Source organism: Candoia aspera, chromosome 4 (genome assembly GCF_035149785.1).
Source record: "Candoia aspera isolate rCanAsp1 chromosome 4, rCanAsp1.hap2, whole genome shotgun sequence".
NCBI classification, from domain to species: domain Eukaryota; kingdom Metazoa; phylum Chordata; class Lepidosauria; order Squamata; family Boidae; genus Candoia; species Candoia aspera.
Window position 1 is genome coordinate 30,380,809 of NC_086156.1, and position 18,761 is coordinate 30,399,569.

Consider the following 18,761-nt stretch of genomic DNA (forward strand, 5'->3'; position numbering starts at 1 on the left):
ATGTAGAATCGACCCCAAAATTAACATAAATGTGTAAAACATATGAATATAATACAAGATGTAAATATTATATATTTGACTTATATAATCTCAATAGAACTGTAGAATTATTGTAACCAAATTAGTGAATTGTGAAAAGAAATTATTTAGTTAAGGTATAAAATTGTATTACTTAGGGAGTTGGAAATCCATTTCCTTTCTTTTAAACCTCTTCTTCTCTTTCTCCTTTCCTTTTTTCTTTCTCTTGTTTTTGCATTTTATGTTTATTGTTGATTTGTCATTTTATGTTTGTATTATTTGTGTAAATAATTTAATAAAGACTATTAAAAAAAAGAAAAAAGAAAATACCAGATCCTCATCCATTTACAACCTGATGGTGGATAAACACACAGACCTGGCATGTATTACTGAAACATGGTTGGCTGGCAATGGGATACAGTCCTGTTGGTACACCAAGGTTGTGGGGGTGGGGGTGGGGATGAAGCAATTATCTTTTCTGAGAATTTAGCAGGAACCAGATATGCTGGTCTAGAGATTATCAGGCAAGAGTGCCTCTACATGAAACTGAGTTGTAGGCACAAATTGGGATTATATCGTTGGATTATTTGGCCTGCTATCCATCAAGAGCCCTTTTTAAATTCTTGGACCTCATAGAGGGCTGGTGTTAAAGCCTCCCAAGTTGTTTGTACTGGGGAATTTCAATTTCATTCCCTTAGAGTAGGAAATGTATAGCTTCCATGAGCATGTTCCAGGTGATCATAAGGGTCAGAGGCACATGACTTGGGCTGGTGTTTTGGGAAATTGGTTTAGTTTGCTGTTGGGTGTTTTATATTCTCTCGATTTATGCTACATACCACCCAGAATTTGCTGATTGGGGAAGTATGCAAACAATTGCAATAAATAAATAAATAAATATTTTGCATGTATCAAAGATATAAACAACAGGATGTGAACATGTTGCTAAGATAGTAAACTCAGAAGAGAAGGTGTGTGGCAGTAGGAAAGTACATCACTCTTTCCCCACATCAGCAGATCCTCATGGAGAAATTCTTCTGAACATTTTTGACAATTTGGTGTTGAAATATTTAAGACAGACAATTGGTTTCATAATGATAAAGATACAAGAGTCGTCTGTGGTTTCATTAAGATACCTATTGCATTGGTACCTGAGGGTTTGAACCAAAGCCTGCTGACATCAGTGGAGATATTTCCATTGACTTCAAGGGTCTTGTATCCGGACATTAACTCTGCAAAATTAAAAAAGGAAACAATAATACAGTCTGCCCCAGGTAGAAACATTCTTGCTTCCTTCCTTATTCTCAGTGTGCATGTTATAATATGAATTGTGTAGGAGACAGAAGAAATCTGGAGGGTAGGATATAAGATGAAAAAGATTAAAAACATAAGTGAAGGAGTGGCTTTTAACCATTAAGAAGAGGAACTATTTTTGCCAGTTACAGCAAGAAAGATGGCATTCATTGTTAATGTGCATGTATTTACAATGTGGCTTTGTTAACTTTTCAATTAGTATTACTGGCATCTAGATCATGAATGTTCTATTTGGTGGATATTATTCTTCTTGCATATTGCTTCTAAACAAAGAAATGTTATGTGTGTGGTAGGTTCCCCTTTTAAAAATTCATTCATCTCATTCAAAATCTTAGACATTTATTGGACTGAGTCCAGGCTTAGTCAAAATTAGAGTAGACCTATAGTAATCAGTGGAACTAGAGTTGAAGGGCTATTTAGACCAATGTTTCTCAGTCTTGGCAACCTTAAGATTTGTGGACTTCAACTCCCAGAATTGGCTGAGGAATTCCAGGAGTTGAAGTCCACACATTTTAAAGTTGCCAAGGTTCAAAAACAGTGATTTAGACTATCAAGCATAATCCTCTGTTCAGTGCAGAAATACAAATCAAAGCATCCCTGAGAGATGGCTATCTAGGCTCCACTTGAATACATCCAAGGAAGGGGAAGCCCATCACCTCACTGGTTAATTAGTTCTGCAATCACACTGCTCTGAAATCTGACTTCCTGTAATTGAAATTTGTTATTCTATGTTCTGCAACCTGGAATGCCAAAAAGAGATCTTGACCTTCTTTTGTGTGACATCCTTTCACATATTTAAAGAGAACCATCACTTAATCCCACAGCACTTTTCTCTTATGGTAAAATATACATTCTCTGTTCATAAGTCTTTGTTTCTAGTCCCTTGATCATCCTTGTTGTCCTCTCATACTTCACAGTTGCCTGGTGGAACACTTTCAGTCTTCTCAAAGAAGAATGAACCAGAGTAAGGGTTTTTACAAGTATGTTCCCTGGATTTCAATGGGCTTACTCTAAATAAGGCTGTTCACAGATATAACCTCTAAAATCCCTTGATAACAATTAGTTACAATAGATGATAAACCTTGGCTGATTTCAAAAAAGCTAATCAGGGTGGAACTGGTTAGGATGATGGAAGACTGCCAGAAAATACCAAGAAATTGGTGGCTACAATTAATTGTTGGATAAAGGTGCTCAAAACATGATACCTAGTAAATATGTGGTCATGTACCATTGTGGCTCTCTTTTGGGCAAAAATTATTTTATAATTTTGTTCTGGGACGCTCATTGTTTTTTGTAGATGTGCATTTATTTATTTGTTTACCGTCAAATTTATACATGCGTGTTCCTGGCAAGACTCCTCATGGGAGGTATAGCAATAAACATTAAGCAAGCACAAGTTACATCAGTCAGAGCAGCATTAGCAAAATGAAATTATATATAATAACAATTAAATTTACATAAATCCAGACCAGCCATCATACAAAGTCATGCAAGTGTAAAAGTAGGAAAGGAATGTTTGCTTATAGGTATTTAGGTTTCTTTGAAATCAGCCAGTGGGGGTGATATCTATACTCCTGAGGGTAGGGATTTCAGACTTGGGGCTGCCATTAAGAAGGCCCTGGCCCTAGCTATTTCTAGCTGGTGTCTCCTTTCCAGTGGCTGTCATAATATATCTATACAGGATAAGTAGGGAGTCATTCCTTTAGGTGGGCTGGACCCAGGCCAAAAAGGATTTATATGTTCAAAGAAACATTTGAATCTGGCTTGGAAGGCAATGGGAAACTGATGCAACTGAACCAGAACAGGTATCATGGAGAGCACCAGACAAAAGCCAGGCCTCCAAGTTCTGGACCCATTGCAGTTTCCAGGTCTCCTTCAAATGCATCCCCACATAAAGCATATTACAATAATCAATTCATGAGGTAACCAGTATATGTATCACTGATACCAGGACAGCTCTATTCAGGAAGAGGTAGTTGGTGCTTATGTGCAGCAGAAAGAAGGCACATTTCACTACTACACTCAGCTGAGCATTCACAGAAACTCCCCCAAACTGTAAACCTACTCTCTGAGGGGGAAGTAAATCTGAGTGTCATCCACATAAAGATAGCACCCAGCTCCACATTCCCTGATGATTGCAGTCAAAGCAATGAAGAACACGGGGGATAGAATAGATTTCTGTGTTCCAAAGATTGCAAGGAAGAACAGTAATCTCCCAATATTATCATCTTGAATCTCCCATCAAGGTAGGAATGGAACCACAGCAACGCTATGCCTCTGACCCCTAATTTCCTCAAGAAGTCACAGAGGACATCGTCATTGAGAAATACAGGAGCACAGATATATACTCTCTCATTGTGCTCCCTCAGCAGATTGTCTTATCAGGGCAATCAAACTAATCTCCATGTCACATCCTGGCTTGAAACTTGTGGTCAGATAATCAGTATCATCCAGAAATGCCTTGATGAGTCCTTAGCTACTGCTCACTCAGCCTTCTTGACTAAGAACAAAAGGTTAGAAATTGACTTATAATTATTAAAAATGGAGGGATCTAAAGTTATTGGGGGGGGGGCACCTCTGCTTCTTTCAGGGAAGACAGTCTGAACTCTCCCTTAGGAAGGCATTCATAGGCATAACACTTCTTTTAATAGATCCCTCCCAGCCAGAAGTACTAAGAGGGTACAGGATCTAATAGACAAGTAGTGGCCTAAACGCCTCCAAGTAACTGTCCACATCCCCAAAGTAAATAAACAAAAATGGATCTACCATAACCAGGCAAGAAGCCTGGGAACAAAGGCAGAAGGAAGACCCTGAGATTAGCAACCTCTCAGGCAAAGAACAGGCAAATACAAAGACAGGACACATAGAAAATGCCAAACTCTTTATCTACATGTCACTGCTTTTTGAAGTCAGTTGGCTGTGAGGACACTGAAGTCACAGTTCCAAAATCTCCAAACTGTGGCACTCATCCATCATCACACATGGCTTGGGCCTGGCAAGGAATATGAATCCTTTGCAATGATGACAACACTTCTTCTCTGGCTCACAGTGTGCCTCTGCTCCAGAATGCAGAAAAGGATTGGGAGAGTCTGGGCCCAGATGGTATTGCCTACTGGAAGGGTACTATGGGTATATGAGAACCAAAGACTCGCTGAAGCAGAGAGAGTCCATGTTTGAATGGACTGTAACCTCTTTGGAGGCTTGCCCAGCAAATAACTTTAACAAGTAATCATGATGAATATTGGGCTTAATGAGCCCTATGATAAATATTCAAATCTAATGAAGTACATACAATCCATTTGTAGGCACAGGTGAATGGCGAGTACAACAGTATGTTATGGTGGGCAAAAACAATGGCATGCCATAAAATGGGGAGAAGATTGAAATACAATTAATGGATAACAGTAACAATAAGTAGGACATGAACTCCCATGATCAAAAACTACCCAGAGACAGCTAGAACCCTCCCTAAATTGCCTTCTAAACATAACTCTATTCCATGACATGGTTGATGAAAACTTACTGGTCAAAGTCCAACACTTTTAGGTTATAAAGATAGGATAAAGAGGAGAGTAAGTCATGTACATGTGCATAGAATGGAAAGATGTGTTAGTTGCTACTTTCTATCACTATCCCTTCTGCACTGGGAAATCTTTTTTGAAGCAAGGAGTTACAAGACAATTTATGATTATTATCTGATTATTAGACAATCTCTCTGCTTATATTAGTTGTGCTGAAATTGAGAAATGTACTACCATAAAGGTACAACTGTATTCAAGTTGTGATTCAGTAGACCTATGTAATTGTTCTGTTGTACTCTGTTGCCATCTGTGGTGATTGTACTTACTGAGGCAAAAGTCCTGAGGAGGAGGAAAAAGGTATTCTCTCTGGCTCCTCCCCCCCGCCCCCCGAATAGTGGTGGAGAATGCAGGGAAATCACCAGCAAGGGGTGTTATGGACAAAGGAACATTACATAGGCTGGAGACTGGATTTTTGCTTTGGAATGTTTTCTTTTGAGATTGAGATATTTTGATTGTATTTTGGGATCTGGAGATATTGAAGTATTTTGAGCTTTGAAACTATTTTGAGACTTCTTTTGGAATTTTAAATATTTGTACTACTTGAGTCGGAGTCTGTATAGTTGTTATTTAGTTGTGAGGAGAATATATGCACCCATCTAACATTTCAGGGATGTTTCAGTGCTGTATGCAGGACTGTATGTCAGTAGATCAGGAGCAGGTGCCTCTCCTGATTTTGGCTTAAAGCTAGCTCCCAAAACATTGCTGTATACCAGTTGTGAGACTGTGGAACCCAAGGGATGCTGTTGTGTCCCTTTACTGGAATATATGTGTGAATAAAATGCTTGAAAAATAAAAGAAATCTTATCATACAAAGTCATCCCAACTGCAATATGCTGCAATGTGGGCTCACCCAACAAAGTCTTTTTAACACTAACCAGATTGGCAGCAGCATCCTGGATCAGATCTTACAGGAAGAAGATCTTATTCACTATCAGCTGACACTTAGCAGGAGAAGGGAGTACATATGGGAATTTTAATGGTTTGGAAACTAACAGGATGATAGTAGAAATGGATATTGCATGCTTTTTTTTGTCAGATACAAAAAGGATATTATTAAATATAGAAAGGTAAGAATGTATCCCTCTATATTTAAACATCTCTTTTACTGCCAGGAGTCCCATTTAGAGAACTGTTTAGAAATGTGTATTGTATACTCCAATTTATATGTTAAATTTCCCAGGTTTCCTATTAAATAAACTTTATTAAATAAATAATTGAATCGTATAAGTGTGCAATGTGTGTGTGTGTGTGCGCGCACACACAAGAGGAATTCTGATGGGTACGTAAGAGATGCCTTCTTTTTTAATTTTCCCCCCTCTTTCATATATAATTACAACAGGAAATAATTATACAAATGCTACATTGTGATTTGCAAACAGCAGAAAACCTAATGAAGATTCATATCTGGATGCAATTAAAAATACATTTAAGACAGTTTAACAGGGTAAACAGTTTCAACTCAATAGGAGTTCAGATTCTCTGAGTATATGGCTGATTTGTTAACTCACAATGACACATCTTTTAAAATCTCATTTACCTGTCTAATCAAAGTCTAATCTGATTTTTTTCCTCTAAGGTACTTATTATTATTAACCTATTATTATTCCACGCATAAGTTTTCTCTTATGCATAAGGCATCAAATATGGCAATAGGCTTTTCACTTTGCAGCAGTGATGCATGGAATCATCCAATTTAAGCAACTTAACCAGACTTGTATAATTCTTTCAAAATAGAAACATGTTGGCCTATGCTTTTCTTTGATTGCCAAACAGCAGAAAACCTAATGAAGATTCATATCTGGATGCAATTAAAAATACATTTAAGATCCAACCTATTATGCTTTGTCTTTTTTTTTTTTTTTTTTTGCTATATCAGGGTCTAATTTCTGCTGACTCCCCACAACCATGCATTTAACAGACTGATCACTGAGGCAGAATATGAATATACATAGCTCTCTAGTGCAGTCAGGCTGCCCTGCTTGTTTTAATGGAAGGATAGTAACAATGTTTATGTAAGTACTGTACAGCATGTATATAGAAATATACTTTTATTTACTCAAACAAATCTGAAACTTTATACATAACTGAAATTCCTGGATTCAAATACCAAGGATTGAAATCTAGAAGTTATTCAATAAAAATTAATCTTCCTGATTAGCATGGTAGTACCTGATAATCCCAGTTATTATCCTACCCTTCTGAGACTGATTGATTATGTGCCATCAAGCTGTTGTTGCTATGAGTTGACAACAACTAGATGGCACATAATCAATCAATCAATCAGTCAATCAATCAATATCCTTCCCTTTTACTGCCTGATAGCACAAGTCTGTAACTTGAACATCTTACAGACCAATTTCTCCCTGTAAAGCTATGATCACTGCATCGAATGTACTAAATACAGAGCTTGTTTTACAGCAAAGATTGATCAGGTGTCAAGGTAGCCATTTCATGATTTCAGGTTTAATGCATGAATAAACAAATGAGGAAAACAGAATATTTCAGTTAAAATCATGAAATAACTGGAGGAAGAAAAAGGTACTCAAAACAGATGTTTCTGAAGCAAAGTGAATAAATCCATTAGGTATTGTGTTTTAGTTATTCACATTCTACCAAAAGTAAAATAATTCTTATTACTTTGGAAGAATAAGAATTATACAAGTCTGGTTAAATTGCTTAAATTGGATGATTCCATGCATCACTGCTGCAAAGTGAAAAGCCTATTGCCATCTTTGATGCCTTATGCATAAGAGAAAACTTATGTGTGGAATAATAATAGGTTAATAATAATAAGTACCTTAGAGGAAAAAAATCAGATTAGACTTTGATTAGACAGATAAAGGGACGCGGTGGTGCTGTGGGATAAACCACTGAGCTGCTGAGCTTGCCGATCAGAAGGTCGGCGGTTCAAATCCGCATGGCGGGGTGAGCTCCTGTTGCTAGTCCCAGCTCCTGCCAACCTAGCAGTTCGAAAACATGCAAATGTGAGTAGATTAATAGGTACCGCTTCGGCGGGCAGGTAACGGTGTTCCGTGTAGTCATGCCGGCCACATGACCACAGAAGCGTCTACGGACAAACGCTGGCTCTTCGGCTTTGAAATGGAGATGAGCACTGCCCCCTAGAGTCGGACACGACTGGACTTAATGTCAAGGGAAACCTTTACCTTTACCTAGACAGGTAAATGAGATTTTTAAAAATGTGTCATTGTGAGCAGTTAACAAATCAGCCATATACTCAGAGAATCTGAACTCCTATTGAGTTGAAACTGCTTACCCTGTTAAAATATCCAGTTAAAGGCTGTAAAGACAATAGCTAGCAGGAGTGACGCTTTGGTATGGTCAAAAAGTCAAGGTGGTGGCTGTGACCAGGTGATTGAAACACCACCTATTTTTCATGGCTGTCATCTTAATATTTTGCAGACACTCCTGCTAGGTAGAGTAGCTTCTAGAAAGTCTAGTTCAAATTTAGATCAGAGGTTACATTTTCTGACGTTTGGCAAAGCATTAAGTAATCCCACTGGATGTTCTAGTCAGGGTGTTTTGTTTTGTTTTGAAGATTAATTTAGAAGGAAAGCAAATGGAAAACCTAGCTCATCTGCTTCCTTTTGATTTCTTTGCCTGCTAATTCTCTCCCTCTCCCCATTGTTTGTTTTCCTGTATTTTCTAATACTTTGTCATTCTTCCCAGTGACTGAGAACGGATTTTGTTTTGTTCCACACATTCATGTTTGGTGTTAATTTACAGCAATAGAAATATAATTTAATACAATCCTGATCCCTTTCTCTAAATTTCCAGTTTGGCTCAAGATAAATCACGTAATCTCCCCAACTATGGGTTGGAACTAATGTTACACTCAATAAATTTTCTAGATTTTCCCTAAACATGTTCTATTAGTACAAGCCTTCTTATGAAGGCACATGTCTTGGTTACGAGAAAATATGATTCTAAAATATTTCACCAACAAAATATGATTCTAAGCAGTGATCTTATGATGGTGGCTTTGCATATTTCAAATGCAAAAAAGTTGCAGATAAAGGGACAAATTAGAATCCTCCTCCTTGCCAACAGCTTAAAACTGAGGTTCCTATCATCAGCTGCTTTATACCGAGCTAATAAAACTTGAAGAAAGAAGTTGTAGAGTCTTGCTTGTGAGTCCATGCTTCCCACTAAAGCACTAGTCATCTAGCTAAACTCAGAGTCTCTCTTCTTTTTTTTTTAATTGAGGTTCTGTCTTTAAGAGAGAAGGATGTGCTAGACATAGTTCGGTCCTATGTAACTGCCTTTAATCCAATACTTCAGCTGATTGCCAAGAAACAAGCCACACATGTTGAATAACTAGGAAGACACAAATTTTGTAAACAGGAAATTCTGACTGTTATAAAATATTGCATGGGAAGATCAAGTTACTGTGGCCACAATTTGGCAAGTTACAAGGAATATAAAAACTTACATATGAGGACAATGGTCAAAGACAAGTGAGATGATGGAAATGGCTGAGTCAGTCATGCAAATCTTAATGGATTATCTAATAGTAAAGGGAAAATCCTTAACCACTAGCCAAATAAATCCATGTAGTCCTGATTTTGTTAATAAAGAAACCAATATTTCAACATAGTTTTGATGATTCTGGTTTGAGAAAGAGATAGGAGAGCCTTCTTCATCAGTATTCTTTTATCAGAAGAAATGATTATTCCACTCAGACATGTTCAATGCTTGTTTCATCTAACTCAATCTTTTATCCTTTGAAATGAGGCAATATTAAATTTTCAACAGAACCTGAATCCTATTTTTGAGTCCTGAGTCACACAAAGAGTAGGTTATGTGTTATGCCATGAACTGTAGGCAAGAACTAACTCATAAAACACATCATTTCAGAATTATTTTTTCCACCCATTAATATCCAACTTTATCTAGGATGCCACTGAAAATTTACATAATAACAATGATTAAGCTTTGGCTAATTTCAACAATCTCCTGGACTATTACTATTTTTGTAAACGAGGCACTAATTATTTCTTATTTCTTGAACCTGAAACTCTTAGTACAATTTTCCAGATTGCATCCAGGACTATTAGCATGTGCTTGAGCCTCAACTGTATGTGTGTAACTTCCTATTGTCACATAAGATTCTTGCCATTGAATAAAATCACAGAATTGGAACAAGATATTTAGACCCTCAAGGTTAACTCCCAGTTCAGTGCATGGATTAAACTGTCCCTGACAGATGGCTGTCCAGTCTTCTCTTGAACACCAATAGGAGCTCACCATCTCCTTGGTAATTGTAAAACTGCTGTTAATGTCAAGACATTTTCTGTAATACTCCCTTGAAGCCTCTCTTACTTCACATAAAAATAACACGCCAGATCCTGCATTCTGGATCAACAAAGAATAATTTCTTCTGGATTGCATTTCTTCAAACAGAGAGTGCTATCATATCTCCCTCAGTAAATGTTTCTCAAGGATAATTATATCTAATATCCTGAATCTCAAATTGTAAGATTAGGTGCACTTTCCTATGAGGATTCTGCACCAGCTATGAAAATGGCTATGGAACTCAGTGTTCTCATACCTTCAGGACTGTAGTGTTGCAGCCAATTTCTGGCTTAGCTCTGGTGTAGTTGAATTTGCTGCAAATTAGGCTACTAAATGGATCGTACTAAAATGGATTGTTGAGTTTTTCTTGGGGTCTATCTTTTTTGTGTACTTCCTTAGATATAAGAATTTTAAAATTATTGTTATTTATTTATTTATTTATTTTACTGCTTTATATTCCAAGAGGGGTTAAGATCTGTGCTATTCATGTATTCTGAACAGTTCCTAGCACCTTATCCATCCAGCCACGTTGAGTAGAACTGCTCACTTTTCAGATATCTTAGTGCTCATATCTGAATGGCAGAGACCAGTGAAAGTTACCAATAGCTTTCTAGGTGGATGCTGGATGTAGTCCTTTGCTTAGTAAACTGTTGTAACATAAATTTTTCTTAGCCTTTCACAGTATGAATTTATGCAGGAAATCCTGAATCTTTTTATGAAACCCAGAATATATGTACTAACTTAATGCATAAATGTCTTCTACCACTTGTTTGGCCCTTGCATTGGGCTTTCTGGATATTTTCTGAGGGAAATTGATTTATTTATTTGTTTATAAATGTATATGCTACCCATTCCAGTAACTCTATATTTCTGTATAGTTTAGAGAATGGAAATTGTATCCTGGGGCAAGCATATTTGAAGTACCAATTTTTATAGTTATTGCACCTATGAAGGGAACAAAGGGGATGACAGACAACATCCCTCAGTATTGAACACAATCCTATTACTATATGTACACATTTTGGTCTACAGCATTCTCCCTGCTGTATCAGGACTAGGAAAAGGCCACTATCACTATTCTTTCTCCCATATCTAGTCTGGTTGCTGGATTCATTGCCTCTCTCATTCTTAAGGCCTTGGTTATCAGCTTTAGCACATCTGTAAGGGATATCCGAATTACTATTTCCATACCAATAGTATGTGTTTGTATGTATGTCTCTGTGTGTGTCTGTGTGTGTGTAGTAAGTTCATCTCATTATGATTTGATGGTTTTCTAACTAAACTTCATGGATTTCTTCATTCTAATCAAACGTCCAAGACAGCTGGAGAGAGGTCTTTTTGAGAGAGCCCAGATTGGGTCTAATCTCTCCTTCTTTCAGAGAATGCTGCATATATTATAATAATCTTCATCTCTTAAATTTACAACTACTAAATTGAAGGTACTACTTTGTCCCTTAAATAAAGAAAAAATGTCGGCTTCACTTATGATGAAGCAATTTCTTCTCAATCATTGTCTTCTTAGAATTGTTTGAAGACTGCCATCTAGTGGTTAAGAGTGGACACAAAAGTATTTTATCAGCTACAAACTATATCCTGGATCCTTGTTAATATTTTCAGCCTACTTTTTTGTTCATCAAAAATGATTCATTCTAGAGATTATAATAGTTTAATCTTAATGCTTTCATTTTTCTGAAGAGTCACTAAATTTTATCATCTTTCCTCTAGAATTTCTGTTTCCAAGAATATTTCACCAGAATGTCACACAGACTAAGAACAACATGCTAAAGACGGATGTGTTTAACCAAGCTCTTTGTCTTTCCCAGAAAGTTATTCAGACAAAATAACAGTTCCATTCAGTTCAAATGAATGGAATGTGTAATAGCTATTTAAACTGAGCTGCTGACAGAGAAGCAATGCTTCATGCCATTTTGCAATCTTTAAGAAACTGGGTGCCATTATTTTCTTTTGGGTGGAGGAAGCAGAATTACTATATAGCCTTGGGGTACTGAGATTCATGTAAGTAATGTGAAAGTGGCAAAATATCCAGAACATCTCTCTCTCTAAGGCTACAGTGCCACCCACTTTATTAGAAGCCAAGTCTCATTGTGTCTGAGTTCACATAATATGCTAAGCCAGAATCAGTCAAACCATAATGCAACCATATATATTTCAAATCAAACTACACAAAACCTTGTATATATAATTAGAATCTAGACCATTTTTAAAATTATTAAATAACAAGCAAGCGAAGCCACTCAGACTGGAGTGCACTAAAAAGAGAGTTTTAACTCCTTCTGCTCATGTAAACCTGATGAAAAGAGACCTTCCTCACATGCCATTGATGGATTGATTATCTGTCATCAAGTTGGTGTTGACTCTTAGCAACCTCATACATAGATTTTCTCCAGAACAATCTGTCCCTGACCTGGCCCTTCCAGGTTTTTTCCAAGGTAGAGTCTACAAAGAGTTTTATAAACTAACAAATTTAATGATACTTCAGTTGAAATTGATGCTTCCAACAACTGTGACCCATTCATAGAAATTTATTTATAATCACCATTCTTACATTCATTCATTTCTTAAAATCTGACCTGTACACCCAGACTGGCATAAACCTGACTGCACTTCCCAAATTCTGTTCATGTTACCTCTTGAATTTTTCAATCAGAAGACTGCCAAATACATTCCCAGGCACACCCAATACCCAAACCACCCCCAGTATTCACTTATTTTTTAAAAAAATAAAGGAACAATAATGACATTCTTCCAACTGTCAGGCAGGGATGCAGTTCTCAAATGCACATAGACATTGAACAAGATGCAAAACCTCTCCATAAGGAAACCACACTTGTATTTTAAGATTTCTTCAGTTACCTTACTTCAGTCTGACTATTTTTCAACGTTCTCACAGCATTTATCACTTTCCATCAGTTTTTTTTTCTGGGACACTGACATTTATAGCATTTGTTTCAATTCCACTATTCGACATATCACTATCATTCCCACACAAATGTCCAGAATGCTCCTTCCAGCATTCTTTCACTTCAGTTTCATCCCAATCATCTCTTTACTTTTATTTTGAAATCCATTCACACTGCTGTAGGCTCATTTAGCTCTTGTCCCTTCCTTCCAGAACATTTTTTTAAAATTTCAATCAATATTGCTTTGCATTCTCTCTCCCACTTTTAATATTAATCCTTGCTTGTTCTCTCTGATTTTTTTTGCAACAATCTCTTTTTCACTGTAAACATCATAACATATCTTTCTGTCATCCTCATTTTATGTAGCAATCATCATTCTCTTATATACACTTTTTCTGATCCCCAGTCTCTTTCACTATCATTCCACCAGGCATTCTATTCCACATTTACCATTAATGTAGTTTCACATTCCTGTCTGCAGTCTGTACAGCTTTCACTGTGTTTCAAGCAGCTTCCATATTATCTTTTCTTCTGACTACTTTCCATTTGTTCAGTTGGGAAATTTATCTATCTTCTGAAACTTCTAAAACTCACTCTCTGTATTTTCACTTCAGTTTCTTTTCTTATATGCCCATTTTTTCACAGGATCTACCTTTGACAAATGATCTATTCTACATTCAGAATCTCTCATAACCATTGCACCCTTCACAAATTCTTTCAATCTTTCAACATAAACAATAAAAATATGTTTTTGATTTATTCCTTTCTCATATATACATATGAAGAAAGTTATGTCAACTATTTGAAACTGTAGCAGAATGAATGAGCCTGTAAGGTAACAAAATGGAAGTCTCAAACCTACTCCCAGAAGCCCTCTTCATATCCTGGCCACACCTCCTGCTTTGGAGAGCAGTTTGGTAATTCCTGCTGCCATCATCTATCATCCAGAGGTCCTTCACCCAACATTTTCCCTGTAACCCAGTGTGTGAGACAGACAGGCCTGTTCTGCATTCTTGTGATTAAAAGGTAAAATATACAAAATGGAAACAATATCAATAAGGTAAACTTCTGACTATGCAGTGTAATAACATGTGGCTAGAGGTTTCAGCTCTCCACTCTCTGAGGCATAAACTAATCTAACAGGAGATAAACAATTTTTAAAAAAAATAGAAGAAAACTTGTATATTTTTTTTCAACCCTAAATATCAAACTACAACATTCAATACCACTTAGTGAAAAAAGACAATGAAAATGCATTTCTTTCTTTAATTTCTTGCTCTTTTCTATTTACTCCATTTATATTCTCAGTCACAATCTTCTGTAGGCCATGACGATCAGCAGATGATCCCATAGGTATTGACCTCCATCACCAATTATGGTGTCAATCAATCAAGGTGTTCACATAATGCTTTTTAGTAAGATAAAGAAGGTATAGGCTACTTTTAGTCACACCTGTGCTCCATGCAGCATCCCCTCCTAACAATAAGGACAATAGCAGTCAACATTTGCACTTTTTAGCCAGTATCCCACAAGTGCAGCTAGCATTGTTACTGTATTCTATGCAAGCTAGGATCTCTAGCTCTATAGGATCTAGAAACTATATTACCATAATGCTTTTGCCCACATCCTACCAACTTGGAGGTACATGAGTGTACTGACAGCAATTAGCCCAAATCCATGTAACAAAAGTTCTGATTCACAATTTGAGATGCTTGAGTTCTGGAAGGTGGGGGGAGTAACTTTCCTTTTGGTGGGAACTCCCACCATCTCTGTCAGCCCTACAAGTCAAACCAGACCAAGAAATAGACTCCATGGAATCCTTAAATCCATTTTTTTTTAAAAAAAAGATTGGATATAGTAACATAATCTTGCAAGTCTGATTGTGCTTCCCCTCTTCCCTCTTTTACATTCATACAAATTAGGGGGATGTCTGACATATTTCTGTAATCCAACCCCATTGTCTGGACTCAAGCAAAGCTAGCCAGCTATAGTTTATTTAATTAACTATAATCATACACAGTGACTTAGCCTTATGTATGAACCCAATCATATATTAATAATGTTTTTTACCTAACATAGATAACATATGTTTATCCCTGTGCATGTTAAAAAATATCACAAATCATATTTTTGCTAAACACCTTTATTGAGTTAATTAATAAGCAATATTATGCATAAACACACACAAACCAGCATAGAAATAGAATTAAATTTGCTAATATTTGCAATTTCTGTACATTGCTATTACATGTATAATGGAAAAGAGTTTACTAACTTAAATAAAGAGGGAATTGGGAAGTAGTGAAAGTGCCATTTGTATTGTTATATTGCTTTTGCTGTCACTGCCTAATTCTAATATCATATTACATTATTGTCAACTTGTTTGTTGACCTTTGGGCTCTCTGACTATTTATAACCTGAAACAAATACTAATTCAGTAATATGAGCATTACTTTTGATGTGTTAAAGGCTATAGTTAGAGTTTGCTAAAGGCTGTGGCAATGCAACTCTAGAGGAAGTACATTCGATGTCTTGTCATCAATGCCAAAAGACCTGTGCCATTGACAGCAGAAGCATCTTCAGAGTTCCTCTCTTGCAGATCTGTTTTTAACATGAGAGATGGTGCCTCACATTTTTATTACTTTATTGATTAATCTGGCATAAATGCTATTCATTAAATATGATCTCACTGTGAGTAAGATGAATGTAAACTTTGCCTCTGATTTTGTGAGGAAAAAAGTGAAAAAATATTCTGCTGTTATATGTTTGCACCTTAAAACCAAGCTAATGGGGATTGATTTGTATTTGGATCTGGATTTTCATTCAACAAAAGCTAGAGTGTACAACAAACATAATAAGTATTTTCCAGCATCTGGAAGACTAACACATTTTGAGGGCTCCTCATAGCCATGTTAATGTGCTTTCCTACAAGCCTCGAATCAGAATGAAAGTATATTGACATAAATTATGCTTCCTCCACAACCAGCCTTTACCATGCCTTAGCAACAAGGTTGTGCACTATTGATGTCCTCAACAATTTAATGTGGGTTAATTGCAGCAATTAGTGGATTCCTTGCAATCCTTTCCCTCCCACCTAGCATGATCTATCAGTAGGAAAACTGGCCGCCAATTACTCTCCTGCAGATGTAGCAGGATGGGGGTTCAAGCCTTAATTTTTATTATCGATTTAGCCTTAATTTTTTAGCAATATTAATCCATGCTTCTTCTGAGAACTATTGATTTCCCAGGAGATCAATAGTGCTATGACATGATTTCAGAAATGAAACTGCTTTATAGATCAATATTCCTGCCAGAGACAAAGAAGATTGATACATGTATGTCAAACAACCCTTCCCAAAAGTCTGCCTGAATGATCAAAACAGCTGATTTGAAATACAAAGCAGAAAAACCTGAATCTTACTTGGTGCCTCTGAATCTTTCTTTCCCCTCTCCCTCCTGTAGCCAATTTCTTCTTTCAATGATTTCTGGTCAAGCAAAGAGCCTCTCCCAACCCATTTTTCCATGTGTGTGTGTCTGTGTGTGAACCTTAAAATCTTTGTCTACATTACAATCTCAGTGTATACACCCACCCAAAATACCAGGATTCTTGGTTGATAGATCTATCAATCTCTTGGGAGTTCATTATTGCAGGGTAAAGAGGACTTCTGGGGGAGATATGGTGAACTGAAGCGGAGCTGAGGACCACAGCAAAGACCAAGGAACTGGTGAGTAGATTGGTTCCTTGGAACCTCTCTGGATAGGGAGAGGACAGGAGACTGCCCACAGATGCTCCGGACAGATGCTCCTCATGAGGACACCACAGGACAGTGGTTTTATTTATTTTTTTATCCCACCTTTATTATTTTATAAATAACTCAAGGTGGTGAACATACCTAATACTCCTTCCTCCTCCTATTTTCCCCACAACAACAACCCTGTGAGGTGAGTTGGGCTGAGAGAGAGTGACTGGCCCAAGGTCACTCAGCTGGCTTTCATGCCTAAGGCGGGACTAGAACTCACAGTCTCCTGGTTTCTAGCCCATTGCCTTAACCACTAGACCAAACTGGCTCTCCTCATGGTTTTCCTCATGTCTGAGCACAGAGAGATGATGGGATCAGCCATCTTGCTCGCAACTGTGGTGGAGACTTTTAAAGGACATTATGTTCCCAAACCTCACTTTCTAATCATTTTCAGAAATGGCCTATTAACTATCTTAAAGCTATTAGAGACCTTCAGGATGACAAGTTTGAAAAGTCTTCATCGGGGAGTTTATCTTCAACTCTGAACAAAAGAAAAATTAATTATAAGCTTAAGAACTTCAAGAATTTGAAATAAACAGCAAAAAGCTAAATAAGATTTCGATCTAAGAAAGTTAGAAATGGATTAAGGATCCAGATAAATTTTGGAATATTGACTTTTACTACAAGATTTTGGAATTAACTATAAAAAATAAACAGCTTTTCGTGGGAAACAGACTTATTTTGGCTATCCTGGCAACTGCAATTCATAACAAAGATAAGTGATGATTTCAGAAACTGAACACAAGAGGGAACTAAAATTCTAAGCAGAAGAAAAAAAATACAAGCCTGTTCTTGATGTCAGTTAATATAGGGGCTTACAAAATGACACAAAACATTATAACATCAGAAATATTAAAGGAAATCTTTAAAGAAAGAAACCAGAAATTAGTAACTACAATATCAACACTGCCAGTAATGATGTCTGCTTCTATGGATAGACTATGTCTAAAAGATGTTAATGAAGGAATGAAAGATGTGGAACAAATTTTATCTGACAAGACAGAGAAAGTACCAAAAGTGGAACTACAAATGAGGCCAGGAGAATGATTTGGAAAAGGATGCTTTACTTGATAGACAAAAGAAACTGGCTGCAGTTTTAAAAATTAAAAGGGAAATACAAATGATAATCTGGAAATGTTTTCTTATTGGATCTATAAAAGGCTTGTTAAAACTTGAAGAAATCTATGCAATGGGATAAAGAAGAATTGAAGAGAAATTAAATCCTATGACAATATTTGATTGAATTAAAGATTAACACCATTAGAAGTAAAAGGAAGGAACATAAAAATTATTTATTTGTTTGTTTCTCTTATTTCTCTACTGCCCATCTCGCAAACGACTCTGGGCAGTTTTACAATTCAGTTAAAATAATATTAACCTTGATCAAATAATTAGATCAAGGTTAAAAAAGGGTGTATGTCTGTCTGTCCTGGCAACCCAAAAAATATCAAAAAGACAGTAACTGAGGCTTTTACTTCATAAATATCCTACTTTATTCATATAACTAAGCTGTGTTTGCATAACACACTTAAGCATCCATTAGTCAAATTCATTTTAGCCTAGCATGCAGGTCGGATTCAACCCCTATGGTTCGTTTATGGAATCATAGCATGGAAGGGGCCTTGTAAGGCATCCAGTTTAACCTTCTGCTCAATGCAGGAATTCATGTTAAAGCCTCCAAATGGATGGCTATCTAGCTTCTGCTTTAGCACATTGAACCACAAAGAGATCAGTAGCCTTCTGAATAACTGGTTCGTCTGTTAAACTACATGTACTGTTAGGAAGTTCAGTGCAATATAACAATTCTGAATACTTAG